Here is a 20,973-nt window from a genome sequence, read left to right on the forward strand (position 1 = left end):
TTATGCTGGATTTAACAAAATCAAGACGATAGCCGAAACACAGCCCATCAACTTTCAGCAAAACCAAGCTTGCCTTTCTACAGACCCCTGAATAACTCTTCTTTGTTAATTATTACAACAATTTATGAAGTTTAACTTCACAAAGAGATGTCCAGTGTTCTGGCTTGGGTCGTCAGCTGGAGTAAATGGGCATACCTTCACTACTGGAAATGCCACTATGACTATTTTTCCTAGCTGAAGATCGTTCTCCCTGTTTTCACTGTGACTTTTTAAGGGATTTAGAGTACATGGTTTCTAACCTTCCTGAGCAAAGACAAGATATGTTAGGCACAGGAAAGTACCAACTAGCCCAGCCTTGCTTTGGATCATTCTATGTTCCTGCTTTTCCCAACATGCTCAAGTGTTCCCTTCTTCAGGCATCTCAAATTCCTCTATACTCTGGGTCCTGTTCCTCCACTGCCAGGCACCTCATGCCATCATTTACACCTGCACAAAGCAAGGGCAACGGGGGTGCAAAATGCTACCGAAACAGAATGGCAGCGCTTTGCACCTGCTTGGCACAGGTGCACATTGCTGTTCATTCAGTCCAAGTCCCCTTCCACTTCCTAAAGTTTAATATTCTGTCCCTTGGATTTTGATTCCATTTGCGACTGTGAACAAGGCCTCTCTCTGCTCATAATCTAAATTGAACTGATAGTCATGTAGGGTGGCAGTACTAGAAATCTAATGTCTATACTTATCCACAGAACCTGTGCAGCACAGGATATATACTCATAATCCTAAAAACTGGCCTCAAAGTTTCTTCTTTTCCAAGAAGGAGAATAAGTACAGCTTATTTAATTAGTCTCGTTATTTTAAACTCTGTAACATCTGTTGTCCTTGCTCTGCCTTCTCCAAATCATTGAAGCTCTTTCTGTGGTATGACTGGTCTCTACTGCTGGATAGGGCACTCCAGATAGGTCAAACAAGTGTCATAGACAGTAACAGTGCCCCCTCTTTTGTATTGTAATCCTTGTGAATAAAGGTGTCTCATGTTTTCTTCCTGCAGATCTGTAAACTAGGTTGCTGCTAGGCTGAAGAAGGGAAGATAAGTGTTCAGACTGCAGTGGGTGTGACACCTCCCACCAGCAAGATATCAAAGGCCTTTCAAGTAAAATAAAATGCAGGGGGCAGAGAGGCAGGAATGAACCAATGTAAAACAAAATATGCCACAAGCCATGAGGAGTTTTATGCTGCCTCCTTTCACGAATTTTCCCCTTCTGTGAAACCATGAGAACAAACGTGATGGGAGTTAATCGCATTACCCATGTAGCCACTTAGGCTCAGATCTACGGTGATGAGCGCAGTATATTGAACAGAACAGAACAGGGCTGTGGGACTCCCAGTTAATAAGTGAAAAGGTCTTACCTGCTTAAGCAGAGGGAAAAGCTTCAAGGCTGCTGTGTCCTGTGGTTAAAGAACCAGGAAGGCTCTCTGGCTCCTGTGAAGAAATATAAACCGATATATTCCAGTTATTCTCAGATGACATCACAGGATGTCTGATACTATAACACTTAATAATGTCTGCCTAGCAGCTCCTTTTGTTTAACTTCTCTTCTAGCTAACCTTTGACATGCAAATTAACTAGTCAAACCAGTTCATTTATCTGTGTGTGTTTGCTGGGTTTACTTAATTCCCAATCAGAATTCTATTGTTTAACAAAAGACCCTTAATGTCACCTTAATGTCTCCTTGCTTAATATGCAAGCCACCTGAGCATATTGAGAGAAACAGAAAAAAAAAATGTTTCTCTCTGGCTCCTTTTAAAACCAAACCCTTTCTCTCTGCTAAAAGCCCCTAGCAGAGAAAAGAAAAATATAATACTCCTACTGGCTTCTGGATTCTTATTTTTCCCACTTCGCTGCCACCATGTCGTAAGCTTTCCCAAATCTGGACCTTAGCGTCCAGAAATCTGGGTGCCTGCATCAACCCCTCTAAGCTTAATTACCAGCTCAGATTTGATCTTGCTGCCACCAGCCAAAAATTCCAGGGTTTTGGCTCCCTCTGGTCTCCCCAAACCCTTCCCTGGGGAACCCCAAGACTCAGAAGCCCTGAGTCTTACCACAAAGGGAAATAACCCACTTCCCTTCCCCCTCTCTCTCCCACCCAGACTTTCCTCTCTGGGCTAACCTGAGAGTTACTGATGCAATCTCTTTACATCACAATACCAAGAAGCATGTCTCCTCTATTCCACAAAGAGACAACCCACAAATACAAGGAAACAGAAATGATTCTATCTCTCTTCCCCCTCCCACCAATTCCCTGGTGCTGCAGAGCTTTACCCTCCGTAGGTCTAACACAAAGAGAATTCCCCTCCCCTTCGTTCCTTAGCCTACCCAGAGAGAAAAACCCAAACAAGTCTTAAAAAGAAAGCTTTATATAAAAAAGAAAGAAAAAACACATGAACATGATCTCTGCATCAAGTTGACAATACACAGGGCTATTACTTAAAAGAAAAATATGAATAAACAGCCTTATTCAAAAAGAGATACAATTTAAACATTCCAGCAACTACACACATGTAAATACAAAAAAAACAATAACAGCCTATTGTTTTTTCTACCTTTGTACTTACAACTTTGAAACTGAAGATTAGAAGCTTACAGATAGAAAAGATCCCCTCTCATAGCTGAGAGCCAGACAAAGACAAAGACCCAAACATTCCCTCCCCTGAGCTTTGAAAAATCCGGTTTCCTGATTGGTCCTCTGGTCAGGTGTTTGGTTCTCTTTGTTAACCCTTTACAGGTGAAAGAAACATTAACCCTTAGCTATCTGTTTATGACAACATCACAGGGTGTCTGATACTATAACACTTAATAATGTCCCTACCCAGGCCATTTCCCCATCACTATTTCCCAAAGATTGGTAATTTAAGATACAATAACCCAGATCTTCCGCTGTGCCCAGCCTTCTCTGAATGCAGCAGGTGGGGGTAGCACCAAGGGGCTGTTTGTAGACTGGCTCTGGTAGAGACATCTAAGAGCTGTTCTAAAGGAAGCCAGTTGGTAATGTCCCCAAAAAGACATCTGTCAGATGGGGACGGCAGTAGCAGAGCATGCTCCAGCCATGCCCCTACACTGGGGAGCCTATGAACTGTCTATCCTGTCTGAGGATTTTCCCATCTTGGGGGAATCTTGAGCATTGACGATACAGCCATTTATGGTGCAAAGAAAGAGTGGCAGAGGACAACATCCTGGCATGGTATTTTGCAATCTCTCAGAAGCTGAAGGATCATTCTCCCAACTATCCTCCACTCACAAAATCCTCACGTTGCATTAACTAGCCTGCTGGCTGAGAAGGGCCAGAGAGAATTCCCACTGGGGTCTAGCCATGCTGCTGCTTAGTTAGACCTCTTGAGAGAATGATCTGAGATGTTTCCTCACCCCTACAGGAGGCTGAGCATGGTGCTGCTTCCTTAGCAGAGCACAGAAGGAAACGATCAGGCTGAGGTCTCAGATTCAGATTTCCTTGGTCTGGGTTGTCCTACTAGAAGACACCCGGGACTGGTCGCAGACCTGTTGTACTTTAACTTTAGTATGTCACTCATTACATTGGCCAGGTACGTAGTTAAACCTGAAGTGTAGAACAGCTGACTGGGTTTGCTACTCCTGAAGGTCCTGTTGATGCAGGGGATGCTTGCTGCGATTCCTGATATTTTTTAATACTGGAAGTGAGGATGAAAACATCACACCCCACCCTTAACCACTGCCACCAGCTCTCCCATTCATTTCAGGTTCCACATCCACAGCTGCCATTGTTCTTTCTTAATTCCTCCCTGGACTTGACTTAGCCATCCTCTGGGACTCTTTTTCTCTTTCTCACCATCCCTTTGCCCATCTATCCCCTACTTCTTCTTTCTCCTTTGCTACTATCTCACCACTATTGCCTTCTCTTCTGCAGCTTCTGGCACTGGGGTCAGCTTTCCTGTATTTTATGCCTACTGACATTCTGGGCCATACCTCAGCCGGTGCCCATCACTTCCCATGATAAGATCCTGTTTTCAGTTGCTTTTAACTTTATCAAACTAACAATTCAGGCTAAAATCTTCCATGTCCGATGTTTTCCTCATAGCATGTGATCACGTCCTTAAAGACTATATTGTAATATAAAAAGGGGCTGAAATAAAGCCACACAGGCAGCTTTAATTTGGGCATTTCCTAACTTTTCAGTGCTTGACTACATCTTCAATGTACTTTTAATGTAGGTTTGTGTGTGTGGTGTTGTTTCATGTTCTTGGCACAGGTTTGTGTCAATTACAGTTATATATCAATTGGTCTCATTAATTTTTAGCTTTGGTCTCCAGCAGTTGACAGGCTTTGTTTCTTATATACACCTCTACCTCAATATAATGCTGTCCTTGGGAGCTAAAAAATCTTACTGCGTTATAGGTGAAACTGTGTTATATGGAACTTGCTTTGATCCACCAGAGTGCACAGCCCCGCCCCCCCAGAGCACTGCTTTACCGTGTTATATCCAAATTTGTGTTATATTGGGTGGTGTTATATCAAGGTAGCAGTTATTATACCTTGAATAGGACGGTTTCATAAAACTTTGGCAGGAAGTTAATATCAAAAGACTTCTCTGTTCGACTAGGTAGAATCTACCATTCACCTCTGTGCAGTAATTAGTTACAGTGGAAATAGCGGAATTCATGGAACCAAAGCGCCAGCCTGCATTGATTTTACCCATCCGCTGGATGCAGAGGAAATTTATAATAAACTAATTAAATTTGCTCTGGCTTGGCAGAACAATTGATGCTGTGGAGACAGATGAGCACAGTCTGCATTTACAGCCCTACTAGGCACTCTGATGCATGGCTGATGCAAATAATGCTAAAAGCTCTGATCTTGGGGAGGGGGAATATATATCTATATGAATAGCTATCAACGGTAGACCGAGATTTTAGGCAAGGATATAAACTAAAGTAGGGACAGATCTGTAACCTGTAAATTGAGTCACAGGATGGCATTAACACGAAAATTAGTATGGCAGGTGAACAGGCTTTTGTTTTAAATAACTAGTACTTTCAAGCTGTCCCCTAAGGCCAGAGTTGGACATATGCTCTTAAATGCTCTAAACGGTATGAAGTCCATATTACTTCTTGCCACTTGCAAATATTTACTGCACTGATAAACTGTCTGCATCAGAACAGTGGAAATCCTGGACTGCAAAAATATGTTGGCTATAATTTATCACCCACCTCCCTTAAATCCATCCAGTCCTCTTGTTTTCGAACACAATGGGGCAGATCCTCAGCTAGTGTACATGGTGTACAGCTCCAAATAGAGCTGTGACCATGCACACCAGCTGATGATCCACCCCAAAGAGTTCATGACCTGCTGTCACTATGACCTTGAAAATGAAAACTTCCTTTATCAAGATTTGCCCACTTACCACAATGAAATAAATCTTGCCCAAGTTTTGCTTGCAAATAACGCAATAACTTCATCTGCTCAGTGTACTGAGATAATCTGTTGATACATATTATTTTTGTGTGCTTGTGAAGCATAATGCTGAATAACGCGTAGACCTGAATACAGAACCGGTTCTCAAGAAACCTGTATTCTGTTCCTGGCTCTGCCACCACCCTGCTGTGTGGTCTTGGGCAAGTCATTTCAGCTCTGTGCCTCAGTTTCCCCATCTGTAAAATGAGAATAATGATCCTTCCTTTCTAACTCTGTGTAGTTGTTGCCTATCAGTCCTCATCCTCAAAGGAAATCTGCACACTTTCAAAAGACAAGCCTAGGAATTTAAATTCACTACTACACTAGACACTAAAAATCATGAACTAAACGGAGACCCTGGATATATGGCTTATAACAACAATCTGTAACTCACAACCCCACCCTTTTTGTCCTATGACTGCAGACGGGTTAATGGGCCACTCTGCCTTGAATGGTCCCTTTACAATATGTGCTAACTGCTTATGCTAATCTGTTCCACGTTGCATGTAGCTGTGACATTCAGAGTACCTTCCCCAGACCTGAAGAAGAGCTCTATGTGAGTTAAAAGCTTGATTCTCTCATCAGCAGAAGCTGGTCCAATAAAAGATACAACCTCACTCATTTTGTCTCTCTAATTTCCTTTCTATGGCACTTTGAGCTCCACTGATGCGCTCATTCAATAAAAAAGAGCATCTCTCCTTTGCTACAGACACTGAACACATCATTACATTTGTTTTTAATTTGGACTACTGTAACACCCCTTTCAACAAACAACGAACAGGCATAATTACCTAGTACCCAAACACATAATGCAGCTTACACAGGCTGTTTATTCTTATCTGCCCACTACTCCCCTTGCACCCCTCGGAAACTTGGTGTGTTGTCATTAGTCACTACTCTATTTGTCTAATGTGGGCCCTCATCCTGCAAGCTGCTCCATACAGATGGCTCTCCACATTCTTGCAGAGCTCCATTAGCTTCACAGAGCTGCTTGCAGTACTGGAGGTTAGGACTATAAACTCTTCTGGGCCGGGACCTTGTCTTTGTATATATTCCACCTGCAGAGTGATATACAAATAAGTAACTTATTTTATAACTTTTTATCCAACAACACTTTATAAAGTGGGGCTGCAAATGGGCTCTGATCCATTAACACAGAAGCTTCCATCATATCCTCCCCAGAGTACAGACTGATTGCAATAGGGCTGTTGTTTTTCCTCACAGTAGCAGAGAGCTTAGACATAAGTGAAAAACTTCATTTTCAAACAGAATGTAAGAACCTTCCTATACCGTAGGACATCATTTAGGATACACTGTTAATTTTAATTAATTTGACAAGTGCACTAAAACGAAGGTCAAACACATCTGAATTTCAGGTGGTGCTGACGAGAGCTCCAGCAAAAGATTTAGACCTGGAGTCCAGATAGCGATGGTATAAATCGAGGTTCAAATGAAATCAAGAGAGTTACACAGATTTACACCAGCTGAGGAGCTGGCCCTGAATTTTGGAAAGGTTTGCAGTGGGACCTTTTGTTCTATTTCTGAACCAAAGATCAGTGCCAAGCACCCTCCAGTCTGAGAAAGAGTCAGAGCTACAAGGAGGTTATTGTCACCCATTTGCTGTGCAAATCTACTCTACTGGCTTATGAAGGGTGTATAATTCAGGACACTTCTCCTTGTTACCAACATTTCTGCCACTAAGAGCTGGATTGTTAACACTGTTGGAAAATACTCACTGCTCAGCCAATTTATTCAAGCACTAATGCTCCGAAAACAAGCAGAGCAACACTTGCCAATATAAATCTATTTATTCTAAAAGCTATTAAATTACTTCTGTGTTACAAATGATTGGATTACTCAAACACTTTTTCATTCCCAGTGGAATGAAGCACCTATTGGAAGCAGCACCACTTGTCCAATGACGGGAAAAGGATACAGTCTAAAAATCCCCTTTACCCTAAAGTGATCCATGGAAAATTCTTCATCAGGCAAGAAACCTGAGAAAAGTTAGCTGGTGTGAGAAGACACCTCTGCACCACTACTATTCATCTGAACACATAGTGACTGAGAGTCTGCAAAGGAGACTGAAGCAGAGTTTGGTTGCAATGGTGTGGAAGATTCAAAGCTCTCTTGGCACCCAAGAATCCCTCAGCTCCAGCCTGAAATATGCTGCAGACAGTGTTTAATCATTTATCGAACAGAAGGCTAGTACCATCACCGACACTGGCATCAGGGGGAATGGTTTTTTTCATCCTCTTGGCAGGAAATAACTTTGCTACATTAGTGGGAACCCATGAAAAAGCAGCAAAGAAATGAAACGGAGAAGGAAGAGGATGGCAAAGGGTGAAATGAGTACATCAGTTTTTTTCACAGCTTGCCTAAACAGCCCAGCTAGGACCCTGAGGGGACTGGAGTTTTTAGAAAATGCTCACTGTGTTACAGAGACACAGACAACTGCTGCAGTAAATGAAACTATAGGGTGTCTGCTTTCTACAAATGATACACCTCTGCCTCGATATAACACTGTCCTTGAGAGCCAAAAAATCTTACCGCGTTATAGGTGAAACCGTGTTATATTGAACTTGCTTTGATCCATTGGAGTTAACACCCCCCGCCCCCCCGGAGCACTGCTTTACTGTGTTATATCCAAATTCATGTTATAACAGGTGGCGTTATATTGAAGTAGCGGTGTATATTGTTTTTTATAATGAGGAGCAAAGGAAATTGTAATTAGTACAGATGTACTTGCCACCTTTTGCAATGTATAGCAAGGTAGATGGATCATTAACATTCATTTTTTTCCCCTTTGTAGCCAGCACAGGTCTGGGGCTGTTTTCCAAATGTTGTCAAGAGGGATTTTAATACATTGCTTGAAAGATATGCCTCCTGCTATTTTATTTCTATAAATTCTTGTATAATGAATGCCCATACATTCCTACGGTAGCTTAAGAGACTAGTAAAATGAATTGCTGACTTTTTCTTTTCCTCTGTTCATCAGCAAACCAGGAAAAGTTTAAGTCATTTTAAGTCCTTGGTCAGAGACAAAGTAAAAACATTCGCACTAGGAGTCCTAATATATGTTTGGTCTCTCAGAGAAAAGTATCGTAAGATTTTCACTGCCACCTGAGTGCCACTGCTGATACATCAGTGGATTGCAATTTTTGCCATTCACTCTTAGGAGCCTTAGCCTACCTGAGATGGCCATGAAATTGGTAGCATCTATCTAGGGTAGAGGAAAGCAAGTCAAGGCAGGATACCAAAAAAAAGGACTAAGGTAAACTTTCATATTCCCTGACCCAGGAAATACAGGCTGTACTGTGCCGACATCCATGGAAATCTCACAGGAAAACATAACTCCATAGGGTGAAAGAGAAAATTCCCTGGAAACTCCTTTTCGGGGGGTGGGGGAAAAGGGGGAAGAGAGAGACATGTAAAATGAGTCCCTTAGTAAGAGGGAGACCTACAGTAGTGCTGTAGACTAGAGCTTAAAGAGCTGAACTCTTCCTGGTTTGCTGATGAACAGAGAAAAAAAGAGTCAGCAATTCATTTTACTAGACTCTTAAGCTACCATAGGAATTTATAGGCATTCACTATACAATAAATTCTAGAAATAAAATAGCAAGTGGCATATTTTTCAAGTAATGTATTAAGATTCCTCTTGACAGCATCAGGAAGAGGAAGAGATTATTTGAGACTCGGTTATCAAGAGAAATCTGGGTAATCATTACCATCAGAATGCCATGTTGTACTTATCTCAGAGTCACACATTGGAAAGACGTTGCTTCCACTTCTGGAGCCAGAAACCCCACCTCAGAGCTGTGGGCATTCCTCATGTCTGGCCACTCACTTATTTTTGCGTTACCACTCAGTACCAAATACTCCCAAAATTCCAGTACCAAGGGGTTAATGAGAAATGAGTTCATACATGTTCAATCTGTATAATTAAAAAGGAGGAAAGAATCCTAATTCTGGGAAAATAATTGTGCTAGAGAAGTTTTAAATACCATATTTAATCTTTCCTTGGGCTGAGAACCCTTTCTGAAATATGATAATCCTCGGTGAGGCTATGAATTCTAAAGCAAAATTCACGCTGACACGAGTAAGTTCTTAAACAGAGCTTGTCTGGTGCATAAAGCTGCGATGCGCCAGGGCTCTCGCTGTCTGAGCTGTGAGTGACATCAGCAGCAAAGAAAATACGCCAACGTCAACCACTTTCATGAACGTGCAGCAGCCTTTAGGAGGGTTGTGCGGCGCCTGGGAATCAAAGAGGCTGAAGAGGGGTGGCTGAGAGAGAAAATCTTAGTGAGCAAAGAGGAAGACGCACCAGGCTTCAAGCACCAGGAATGTGCCTGGTTCATCTTCTGGCCCTGTGCCTCACCCCCGCCGTGGCAAGGACTGTCACTTGAGAAGTGGACTTTTTAGTCACTTGTGATGCTGCAGCGCAACATGCAGCAATCAAACTAATTTGGTGCTTACATCATTGTCTTTCAAGATGGATGGTTGCCATCTCAGACAGCATGGTAATTACTGCAGGAGGTCCAGAGATGGAATAGATTAGATCAAACTACATCTTGGGATGCCAAGAGGGGGTGCTGTGCTGGGAAAGAGAACGGATATATGATTGAGAAGAAATGAATGCCACTCCCAGCCTTACCTCCCATCTAGCTGGAAATCACCCTCCTTTCTCTTTTAACAAGTCTCAGGATATATCTGTACGGCATGATCCCGCCGCAGCGAGTCTCAGAACCCAAGTCTGCATTCCAGGGTTATCTTCCTCCCTAGGCTTCAGAGCCTAAGTTCCAGCCTCAGCCCAATCGCAGCCTACACAGTTCTTTTTAGCACTGTAGCATGAGCCCCTCCAAGCTCCAGTCTGGAGACCTGGGCTCTGAGACTGGCTGCTGCAGGATCCTGCTTGCTGGGCAGACATATCCTAAGATAGTGGCTCCCTTTCCTGCTCCTGTGGCTCCTGCCCCTGACTCATACAGGGAAGAAGTACCATAAATCCAACTGCACAGGCCTTGGGGTAAAAGAAAATACATAGCCAGCTGATTTTTAAAAATGCTAGATATTCCCTAATTTAGCTTTCCCATATATTCCCAAACCTACTGAATATTCACAGTAGCATTGTCAATGCCTGGGGATCCAGAAGTTCTCAAGAAAGATTTGGGGAGGAGACTCATTTTGGGGGAAAAGCTTCTTCTGCTGGCGGGCGGAAGAAGATAGAGAAAAAGGCAAGACTACTTCAGAGGGGAAATACAGAAGCTTCACTGATTCGGCTCCCTTTCCTCTCCTGAGCATCTTTTTCTTCTTCCCTCCAGAGATTCCTACGCTCTGACTTTAAAGGTAGGCAGTTCTTCGGATTGCTGTATGTCACACTGAGAATGATATTTCAGTGACCTGACATACATGCCAAATAGTAAGAAAAGGTAAAAATACATTGTACTTCTATAGATGTTTTTATTTTTTTAATCAGAAGGATCCCACAGCAATTTAAAAGAATTAATTAAGTCTTCCAAGATGACTGTAATGAAAACACAACAATCCCCATTTTATGGGTGAGTAAACTAAGAAAGATTAAGTGACTTGCACTCACTCACACAGTGAGTTATTGTCTGAGCTGGGGCTAGAATCAAGATGTCCTGACGCTCAGTTCCCTGCTCTGACCAATAGGCTAACATACACAACCCCTTGGCTGTCTCTTATGCGATGTGGTGTATAATTCCGAACTCAGTCTTTTCTGGCGTGTGCATTAATGCAAATTGCATTTTATGAAGACGGGAATATACAATACTACAGTCTGTACTATAGAATTAATAAGCATTTACAAATTACTTTTAATCTTCAACAGGTTTGGGAATATGTGCGAAAGCTAAATTAGGGAATACCTAAAGCTTTTTTAAAATCATCTGGCTATATATTTTCTCTCACTCAAAGGCCTGTGAAGGATTTATGGTCATTAAGTCTTGTCTACACAGATATTAGCCACCACTCTAAAACCAAGGTGAGCTGCACCTGGGCAAACTGCACTGCAGCATTGTTAACCATGTTTACACTACAGGTTTGCCCTGGTGCAGCTATACTTATGGCAAAGTCTAAAACACCCATCTTAGAGGTAGAGGAACACAAAAAAGTATTTTTAATATTCTATACACATCATCTAAGGGCTGATCTACACTGGCAATTTACAGCGCTGCAACTGTCTTGCTCACGGGTGTGAAAAAAACACCCTCCTGAGCGCAGCAAGTTTCAGCGGTGTGAAGTGCCAGTGTAGACAGTGCACCAGTGCTAGGAGCTGCGCCCCTCACGGAGGTATTTTTAGAACACTGGGAGAGCTCTCTCCCAGCGCTCTGCTGTGACCACACACAACACATTCAAGTGCTGCCAGCGTAGACTACCCTGAAGCTACTCCTGTAAAATATGTGGGAGATACAGAACACAATGTGGTGTGACACATAGGTTTTACTGGGTTCACTTGAGAGGAACTACATAATTTACTCATTCCATAGCACATCACACTAACATATATTATCTACATGCAAATTAGCAACTGCAGAGAAGCTGAGAGGGTTTAAATCTCTTGAGTTTGTAAATCACCTTCAAAGTGTTTGTCTCCGTTAGCAATCTGGAACGAGGGAGTGGCTCTGCCACGGGACAAAGCAGTTAATCAAAGGAAAGGCTCTTTGGGAGCCAAGAACCATAGCCTCCTGTTTTTTTTCCAGGTCTGTGGATCTTTAATAGAATCATAGAAGATTAGGGTAGGAAGAAACCTCGGGAGGTCATCTAGTCCAACCCCCTGCTCAAAGCAGGGCCCATAGCATCTCAAGATATCACCTCCCTTCTTTATCTCTTTGATATAGCATCGCCTGAATTTTCTGGGTTTTTGGAAATCCAGCTGATACAGCCAGGCTTTATCCCCTCTGATAACTGAAACACCAGTTAAAAAACAGTGGGATATATCCTCAGGTGATATGAATCCATGTATCTCCACTGATGGCAACAGAGTTGGGCGAATTTACACTAGCTGAGGACCTGACCAAGTGTGTCTCACCTTGCGTAAGAACGGACATCCTAGTACACATAATTTTAAACACTTCAGAAACCTTTAGAGAAGTTTCTGGAATGTAGAGACCTTCCCAAATGATGTCTTAGACACTCTGTTCTGGTCCTCAGACTTGGATTAATCTCCTTTATGCTGGAGTTGATTGCCTGGCTGAGGAACTGCATACAAGTTTATTTCAGGGGTGCAGTACTGAAGCAATCTAGGAAGTGTTGACAATCCCACACCTCCTCTGAACTTTTCTTCGCTGTGCTCCATTACGGAACCAGGGAAGACAGCAGGTAGGAATTTCACAGAAGTGCTTGCTGGCTTCCTTTTATGTTAGGCTGAAAATCAATGTTTGCATTCAATAAAAAGAGTACCTGACCCATTCTAGACACTGTGTTGGCAGACTGGACTGGCCTTAATGCAAAGATCTCTTTGACCTACCATCCACACTTCAAGAGGCTGAGTGAGGGACCTCATAACTACTGGAAGACCCAGAGGCTGTGACTGCCTCATAGAACCATCCGAGTGAGCCTAACACCTGGAGTGAGAATGCTTCATGGGAGAGACAACCCAGAACAGGGTGGAGAAAGGAGAAACATAGCTGGCCTTTTTGAGGAGGCAAGTGTGTGGGTCAGGACAGATGTCTTGTACAAAAGGAGGTGACCTTAGTCTCAGTAAGGCCACCCATAGCAAAAGCATCATAAAGGCAGTCAAATGCAGCACAGTAGTCAGACACAGTACATGCTGCTAAGGCACTTGTCAAAATGCACTTCCATTGCCTCTGCTAAGGAACATCCCCAATGCTCTGTGCACTTGAAGAAACCGACAGGAGACCGTGGGTGAAAGGGATGGAGGCTGCCAGTGATGCCTTCATAAAGTCCATTAACAAGCATTTTGGGGGAAGATCAGCTCCTCCTCCTCATCTGGGTAAGATGAGCACCCAAACAGGATAAACGATGTTGTTTTATTCTCTGGCTGATGAAGGCTAATGCTAGCAAAAAGCCTCCATCATCTGTGTTGCTGTGTCGGCTGTCTGCTGCCAGGACACCCACGCAATGAAGTTCCTCTTAATGTCCACTGGATAGGCTTGTGGAGAGAGGGGAACATTTTGATAGCTTTTGCCAATGAAAGTCACAACACATGCGGTTTTTAGGGTGGTTCCCAGTACACTGCTGCCAAAATCGCTGGACTTTTATTAGCACCACCGCTGTGGGTTCTGCACACAGTCACTGCACCGATGTAAGTGGTGTTGAGGGAGAAAAGAGGTGAGCTCCGTCCAGGCAGGTTGCAGAAAGACAGTCACTGAAGCCCTGAGACCCACCCTGGCCTGAATCTGCATAACATGGAGCCTTATTTGAATGTTCATTATTTGAAAAAAATACTGGCAAATACATTTCTCCCAAATGACAGTGAAGCCAGCCCATTTGGGCTGATAGGAAAATTTCAAGCTTCACATGTTCTCATCATAGGCAGGTATAGGAGGAATTATACAAAGCTATAAATATACTGGCAGGATCAGACATAATTTTGCTGTAAAATAGGATTTCAAACAGGGACTAGTACCTTCAAAGCAGTCAGAGTGCTTTTTGGGAGGCTCAAAAACAAATGCTTGGATTTTCCCTGTAAAGTATGCACACTCATCAAACGAGCATACTCGTAAGGGTTTGAACATTGATTGAAAGGGTCACCAGTTTCAGTGAAATATAGACAAGTACAGTTCTTTTATTCATAGATTTTAAGGCAATTATAATCACCTAATCTGATCTCCTGTAAAACACTGGCCATAAGATAGCATCTGTGTCCCAGTTCAACGCAGGTACCTCTGTCTCTTCCCTTCCCTCACCCTCACCTTGGAACCAAGAACATTAGTTCCTCAGTGCTGCTAGCCTTCATGAGTCCTGGAAGATGCAGCCCCTGCTCATTTTTAAACCCAGATCCCACGCAAACTACTGCAGAATTTTGCCTTCTCTCATTTAAAAGACAAGCTTGCTGTATAAGCTCTCTCTCATGCAATGTAGTTGTTTATTTAAAAACTGTGCAGTCCCTATGGCACTGAATGATCAGTAGTTGATAGCGAAAGCCATAATTTAACTAAATTCAGCAGCATATACAGTATTAAGAAGTAGGCTCCCCGTTGATTACTTGGGGCCAGCCTCTCCATAAGGAATGCACATTTTTACATGTCCTTATTCAGTTAGTAGGGATGTTGAAAAATCAGGAATGTTTTCTCTTTACAGTATTTATTTCAGATTGTTTTGTTAAAAACAAAAAAATATCCATGCCACATGGTTTGAAATAACTGGGATTTGCGAGAACAAGGAAAACATTAGCCCTTCGGTTTTATTAATCAGGGACACACCCTTCTGCCATTCAGTGCAATGTAATGCTAAGAAGTACAGAAACTATTTTCATATTAAAAACCACAAACTGTGTTGCAGTCACTGTGTTTCAGAAAAATCTCCAGTGACTTCAGTGCCTAAAAGAGCTTAAGACATCAACAACTCTTCATTCTTTACAGCCACCTGGGCTATTAAGATGAGCTTCTGATGAAGGTCACCTTTCCCTGCATTTGATCCACCATCATTCACTGACTCATAAAGCCCAGGAGACAGATACATTGTGCTTTGGCACAGTGCTCCCACCTGTTCTGGGGAAACTGTAACAGTTCACTAGATTAAATTGTCAGTGTTACCAGCCAGGGTACGCTGCCTCCCATTGAACCATGCACAGCCTGTGATGTACAATGGAATGTAGGTCATAAGAGCGGGGCTTGGCATAGCTACAGCGTTCTTATGAAATGAGCATCAGCTGTGAACTGAGGTTCAGAGCCCAGGCTCAGCTAAACACCTTGATTCGTTCAAGGTACTTTTTAGCACATGCCTAAACTTGAGCATCTGAGTAGTGCCATTGATTGAAGTCAGGCACATGCTTAAGTACCTGGCTGAATCAGGACCTAGAAGAAGAGAAACCCTGTAAGAGCTGAAAGAAGAGCCCATAGTGCCAGTACTGCTGAAAAGTAGGTTAGAAATAAATTGTTTTAGGAGAGAAATGAGCAATTGCGAAGGTGAGACTAGCGAGTTTCATTCTCCAAGCCCTTCAGTGTCATTCGCACGGAGTCTCCATTTTCTGCAGGCAGGCTGGTTCCCATGTAAGCTGTAACCAAATCACCAATTCTGAAAAATACTGGTTACCATCACACACACACAGGAGAGTTTTCTCATTGAGAAAATACTTTCTTCCCCTTTCCTTATAAACGTGTTGTGTGAATTTAGTGCTTGTGCAATGTACAGCCATGGAGACCTCTGGCCACAGGCAGTGGCAGTGCAAGTTTCCTCAGTATTGTTCATTCCCCCTGTAGCATCTGGCACCAGTCATTGTCAGAAGACAGGATACTGGGCTAGATGGACCATTGATCTGACCCAGCATGTTAAGAAAAAATATAAAAACTCCCAAGAAAGGGGATTATGTATGGAAGATATATATTTAATGGTTCTGTGGCAGTGGGACACATTAAAAGGAGTTAAAGAATTCTGCAAACAGAGGCTGCGGCGGTATTTGCTCTTGATAAAAATCAATCACTGTGCTGTGACAGTGAGAAACCAAAAGCAATACAGAATGTGCAGTTATGGGAAGACAAAACAAATGGTGATCTGTGCACGCACATAATGTGCAATCAAACTACAGAGAATTTTAAGGAAACGTAAGGGTACTAGCAGTACTGTAGACTTGCCCAATTCGTCTCTTTCGGCAGCCTGATTTGCATTCCTCCCCTCTCCCACAAACCCACTTGATAAAATGCTGTCATTGATAATGCTAACGATTAGGGACCTCTTGACTTGTTCTGTTAAAAGTCGTGTGTTAAGTCATGGAAGGTGCTGGACGCCACTTACCACCAGGATCAATACAATTATGTTTGTTAAATTCTTGTGCTAGAAACAGAGAAACATTATTGAGTGAAACTGCTGTTTGGAAATGTGAGCAGCTTAAATGTGTCAGCATCTGCAAAATATAAAGGAAAAACTCCCAGAAGCATCAAACCCCAATTAAAGGGGAAGGTATGTGTACAAGGAATTGGCTTTTAAAAAAATTCCACTAAAAATCCATTTACCTTAATCATCAAGGATTTAAATTCTGTGAAGATTTTAAACATTTAACTTGCAAAGGTAAAGTAAATTGATCTCATTATCTTTGGTTCTAGGTTAAAAGCTAACAAGGTACAGTGAAAACCCAATGGTAAACAGCCATCATATTGTTGCACACCGAAAAGAAAAAATGTAGGAAAAAAGCAAATATAAAATTATTTAACTCTTTAGGTACAATATAAATTATATATACTGTATACATTTTGCAAACCATTTGTTTTATAGTTTTTGTTTTGTTACAGTCCTTAACAAAAACAGGACCCTGGATAAATTTCAGCTGAAGAGCAGTTATTAACCCAAATAGTTTTTTCCCTCCTTCTGGGAATCAGCTGTTTGTTACAATTGACTGGTATGTTTCTCCCCATTCCCCCATTAACTATCCCCAATAACCTTTTCTATATTCCTCACTCAGCTTGTTGCGTTAAACTGTTCATTGATGTTTCTGCTTTGGAAAATCTCTAGTGCTACTTGCCCATTCTTATTGCTTACGTATGTTCTATATCCTGATTTTTATTTATATTTATTCCGTTTTCCAACTTCCCTCTCCCAACAAATAGGATTATGTGATGAGGTGGCCTGAGACAGGAGGGGACTGGACTCAATGACTTAGGATTTCCCTTCCAGTCCTATGTCCTAACCCAAATAGCCAGCATAAAATGTATCGTGTGCCTGTTGAAACGTTGAGAATTTCCCCCCTTGGTCTCATACTATGCTGTTTTGTAGTAGTTCCTTCTCTTTGTATTCAGTTCAGCAGTGTTCTGTTATTATACTTTCACTGGTTTACAGGTGAGCAAAAACAGACATGTCTATGATGATAAGAAGCTGGGGCACAAGGAAGTGGAAAGCATTAGAGACCCTATGTCCGCCCAAAAACGGAACTGCATAGTAAATCCGATCAATCGAAATGAGTGGTAAGCCAACAAAGAACGTAGGGTGAATACAGATTTCTGAATGTTCTCATGTAAAGCACTCCACAGAAAATTCTTTTTCTGTAGCACCACGACATGCTTCTGATTTGTATCAGAATACGTTAAGATAACGTTGCTTTTACTAAACTGACCAAAGTTAGGAATTTGGTCAGTTAAGGCTGGAAGTTGGCCTGGTTCCGCCTATGTAATGGGCCGTATCAAACCTTTTCAGCACATTGCTTTCTCCAACAGCCGACAATGCTGGTTGCAGTATTTGCATGTAGACAGAAAAAGGTAAGTCAAAAATAGTGTTATGACCTTGAGAAGATAAATTTCATGGCACATAGGTCAAACTTTTATTTAAGCAATTCTTAAAATTAGTATGTAGGGACTTTGAGAAACATGTCATATTTACCCAATGGATTGTAACATCTTTTTCAGAGCTATTACAATCTATCATGCAAATCAAGGAGGGATTTTTAAAATGGGCGTTCTTTACTCAGAAGGGCATAATAGCGCCGTTAGAAGCACTGTGCTGTATTATACAAATCCCTGTTAAGGGATGTAAAGAAAACCCAGATTACTGACCTATTTGGCCATAAGGGCTCTGTTTTAGAAGCACTTAGGCACACTTTAGATCACATGTCTGGCAGTCTCATACAGGACAAAAAGACTTCAAGAAATTTCAGTTGTTCAAGGGTCACCATTTGTTTGCACTGCAGGTACTTCTCCAAGATACCTCAACTGGTTTTAATTCTCACTGTGCAAATGGATTGGAGGCACAGCATTCGCAGTATGCAACCTTAGCCCATATAACTGTGATTTTTTAAAAAAATGACATATAGCAGTGAAATTTAAGGAAACAAAACAACTCCCCCATATTGCATTCTCTATGGCTGAGAGAGAAATATAAAACCCATAACCATGTGCGAATTTTTAAAATCACAATATAGCTCAAATTTCAGTCAGGAGTGGATTTTTTAAAGGCAAAGTTAAATGCTTCAAAACTAAGTGTAAAATGAAAATGGTTACTGAACCTTTCAAACAACAGAATGGAATGGAATGTTAAAGGACAGAAGTAGGATCCCACCAATATGGGTATACTTTCCCCGGGAAGAACTTTCTGCATAGCCCCAACCTTTTGGAATAGTCTTTATGCCCACAGGAACTGATCAGGAAAAGAAGTAGCTGTTTGGTGTGAAAATAATGAAATAATGCCACTGATTTATTTAGGGCTAGATTCTGATGACTTTATTCACTCTCACACCCAGTAGCACCTCATTCCACTAATAGTCCAACTGAAGTCAACGGGACCACTTACGGAGTAAAATGCTCTTCAACATAAGTAAGGGTCACAGAACATGGCCATACCATTTGGGAAGCAGAGGCAAATGTTTCTTTTATAAGCCAGGTAGATAGCAGAAATACTCAGAGTCAAAGATCTAAAGATATAGAATCAATTTAGCTTCATTTATCTTAACTTGATGGCATCTGCCTGCTGTCAGTTCATCTTGTATGAAAAAAGAAGAATCCTATTCCTGGCATCTTGAAAATTAATGAAGCAGGCATGCTTCTATATCAATGATTATTAAATGCAACCTCAGTTTTGGCATGTCCTAATATCTGAGTGGTTCACTTTGCAACTTTCATCATGTCCTTTTAATGCAGGATGGGAATGGAATATTAAGAATTACATGGAACAGTAGAACAAGCAACAGCCTAAAATCACGGGAGGGAAAGGATGAGCCACACAAATATCACTAGAATGTATCACTGTAACTGAAACAAAGCAGTGGGGATGTTAAGGATTCATCACACATCCAGCATGAAACCATTTATTTAAGGAAAGGAAATGTATTGTTAGACAAGAGAATTCTGGACAAAATTTCCCATATATATTTAAAGTATTTGTGATGAATTTCCTTCAGCAACGCTCAATTTTTGTGTTTACTTTCTATGAACATTCACATGATGATCTAGTTTTACAGAGACAGATGTTCTCAGAAAGCGAGTATCAAAATCATTCATATTTGTGATAGTAATGCCTACACTACAGATTCATCCACTCAGGGGAAAGGAACAGTTACATGCGACTTACCTGCCCAATCCCAACATACCAACAAAACTTGAACAGTTCAAATTGAATACTACTGGATAAATGTTTGCAATCATCCCCCAAATTTAAAAAAAATTGGTCAGACATTTCTGAATTATGAATAAGTTTGATGACATCATGAGATGCTCAGGAAACACCTGTGAACCAAAAAGAAATTAGGGGTAAAATTTTCAAAAGCTGCTAAGTGACTTGAAAACTTAAGTCACTATGGAAAATGAGATTTAGGCTTCTAAATAACTTAGGTAGTTTTGGAAATTTTACTCAAAGGCCCCAATGCAGCAAAGTACTCAAGTGTGTGTTTAACTTTAAGAGGATTCTCACTGATGTCAGGTTACTCCTAACCCTGTGTCTTCACACTTCTCATCCCATGATCAAGGAACAGGACTTCAGCGGAAAGCCCTGCAATGTGACCAGAGCTTAAAGTTTAGCACCTGCCTAAGTGCTTTGATCAATGGGGTCCTTAATCTGTTTTACAGATTATTTGTTGTGAATTATTCATTCAACTCTAATAACTACTAAGAAAAACAAGTCAAATGGTGAAAGTTACCTTTGATACTTGGGTACAATGTCTTGTGGAAGAAATTCGCTCATTCTGAATTCATTCACCTCACCAATGGAGTTTTGGAATAGTAAAGGCCAAACCTTGCCCTGGTTTGGAGGTATGTGTTAGGAGGTAAGTATGGGCAGCCTCTTTCGTCACATAGCATACAGGGTTATAGTATAGATAATCTCCCAGACACTATGGCAACTGTGGTCCTACAAGTCTCTATGAGAAAGATACACAGATACGCACCTATCTAGTGTACAAGAAAGCCACTGTTACTCGACACATCACAGCCTCAAGGAGCATGGTCAGGTGCGCAGCCAAGATGTACAGTATGAGCTATCCTGAGGTGAAAGGAACGCAGCAGAGGTAGCCACTTCCTCCATGGATCTCCTCACGTCCCTTCACTCTGAGCCATCCTTGTCCATGTAGCACAATGGGATTGCTGCTATCCTACCCACCCGAGGCAGTAGCAGCAGATGAGATCAAGAGATTGCCTCTTAATTATGCTTGCATAGTGTCCAGGTCAAACGGGCCTCCTGCGAGAGGGGCTACTATAATATAAATGTTCACGACTGTAATATTTATTATTATTTGCAGATCCTAATGATGGATTTGAATGTGACACAAAGAGTTTACAAGGAATCTACTAGCAACCCAAATTACACTCAGGCCTGGTCTACTCTACACCCGCTGGTTGATCTAAACTACGCAATGTGAGTTATGTTAGTAGCCT

The 20,973-nt window shown here is 41.7% G+C and overlaps 1 protein-coding gene across 15 annotated transcripts in view; it reads right to left on the reverse strand.

Moving 5' to 3' along the window:
• Positions 1-20,973, reverse strand: part of MAP2 (microtubule associated protein 2) — a 344,861-nt gene that overhangs the window by 142,970 nt on the left and 180,918 nt on the right. For all 15 annotated transcript variants that reach the window (XM_032765038.2, XM_032765043.2, XM_032765047.2 and 12 more), the window contains one exon: positions 1,408-1,480. The gene's annotated coding sequence lies outside the window, so the exon portion shown is untranslated. The remainder of the gene's footprint in view (positions 1-1,407; positions 1,481-20,973) is intronic.

This window comes from Chelonoidis abingdonii, chromosome 10 (genome assembly GCF_003597395.2).
Source record: "Chelonoidis abingdonii isolate Lonesome George chromosome 10, CheloAbing_2.0, whole genome shotgun sequence".
Taxonomy (NCBI): Eukaryota; Metazoa; Chordata; order Testudines; family Testudinidae; genus Chelonoidis; species Chelonoidis abingdonii.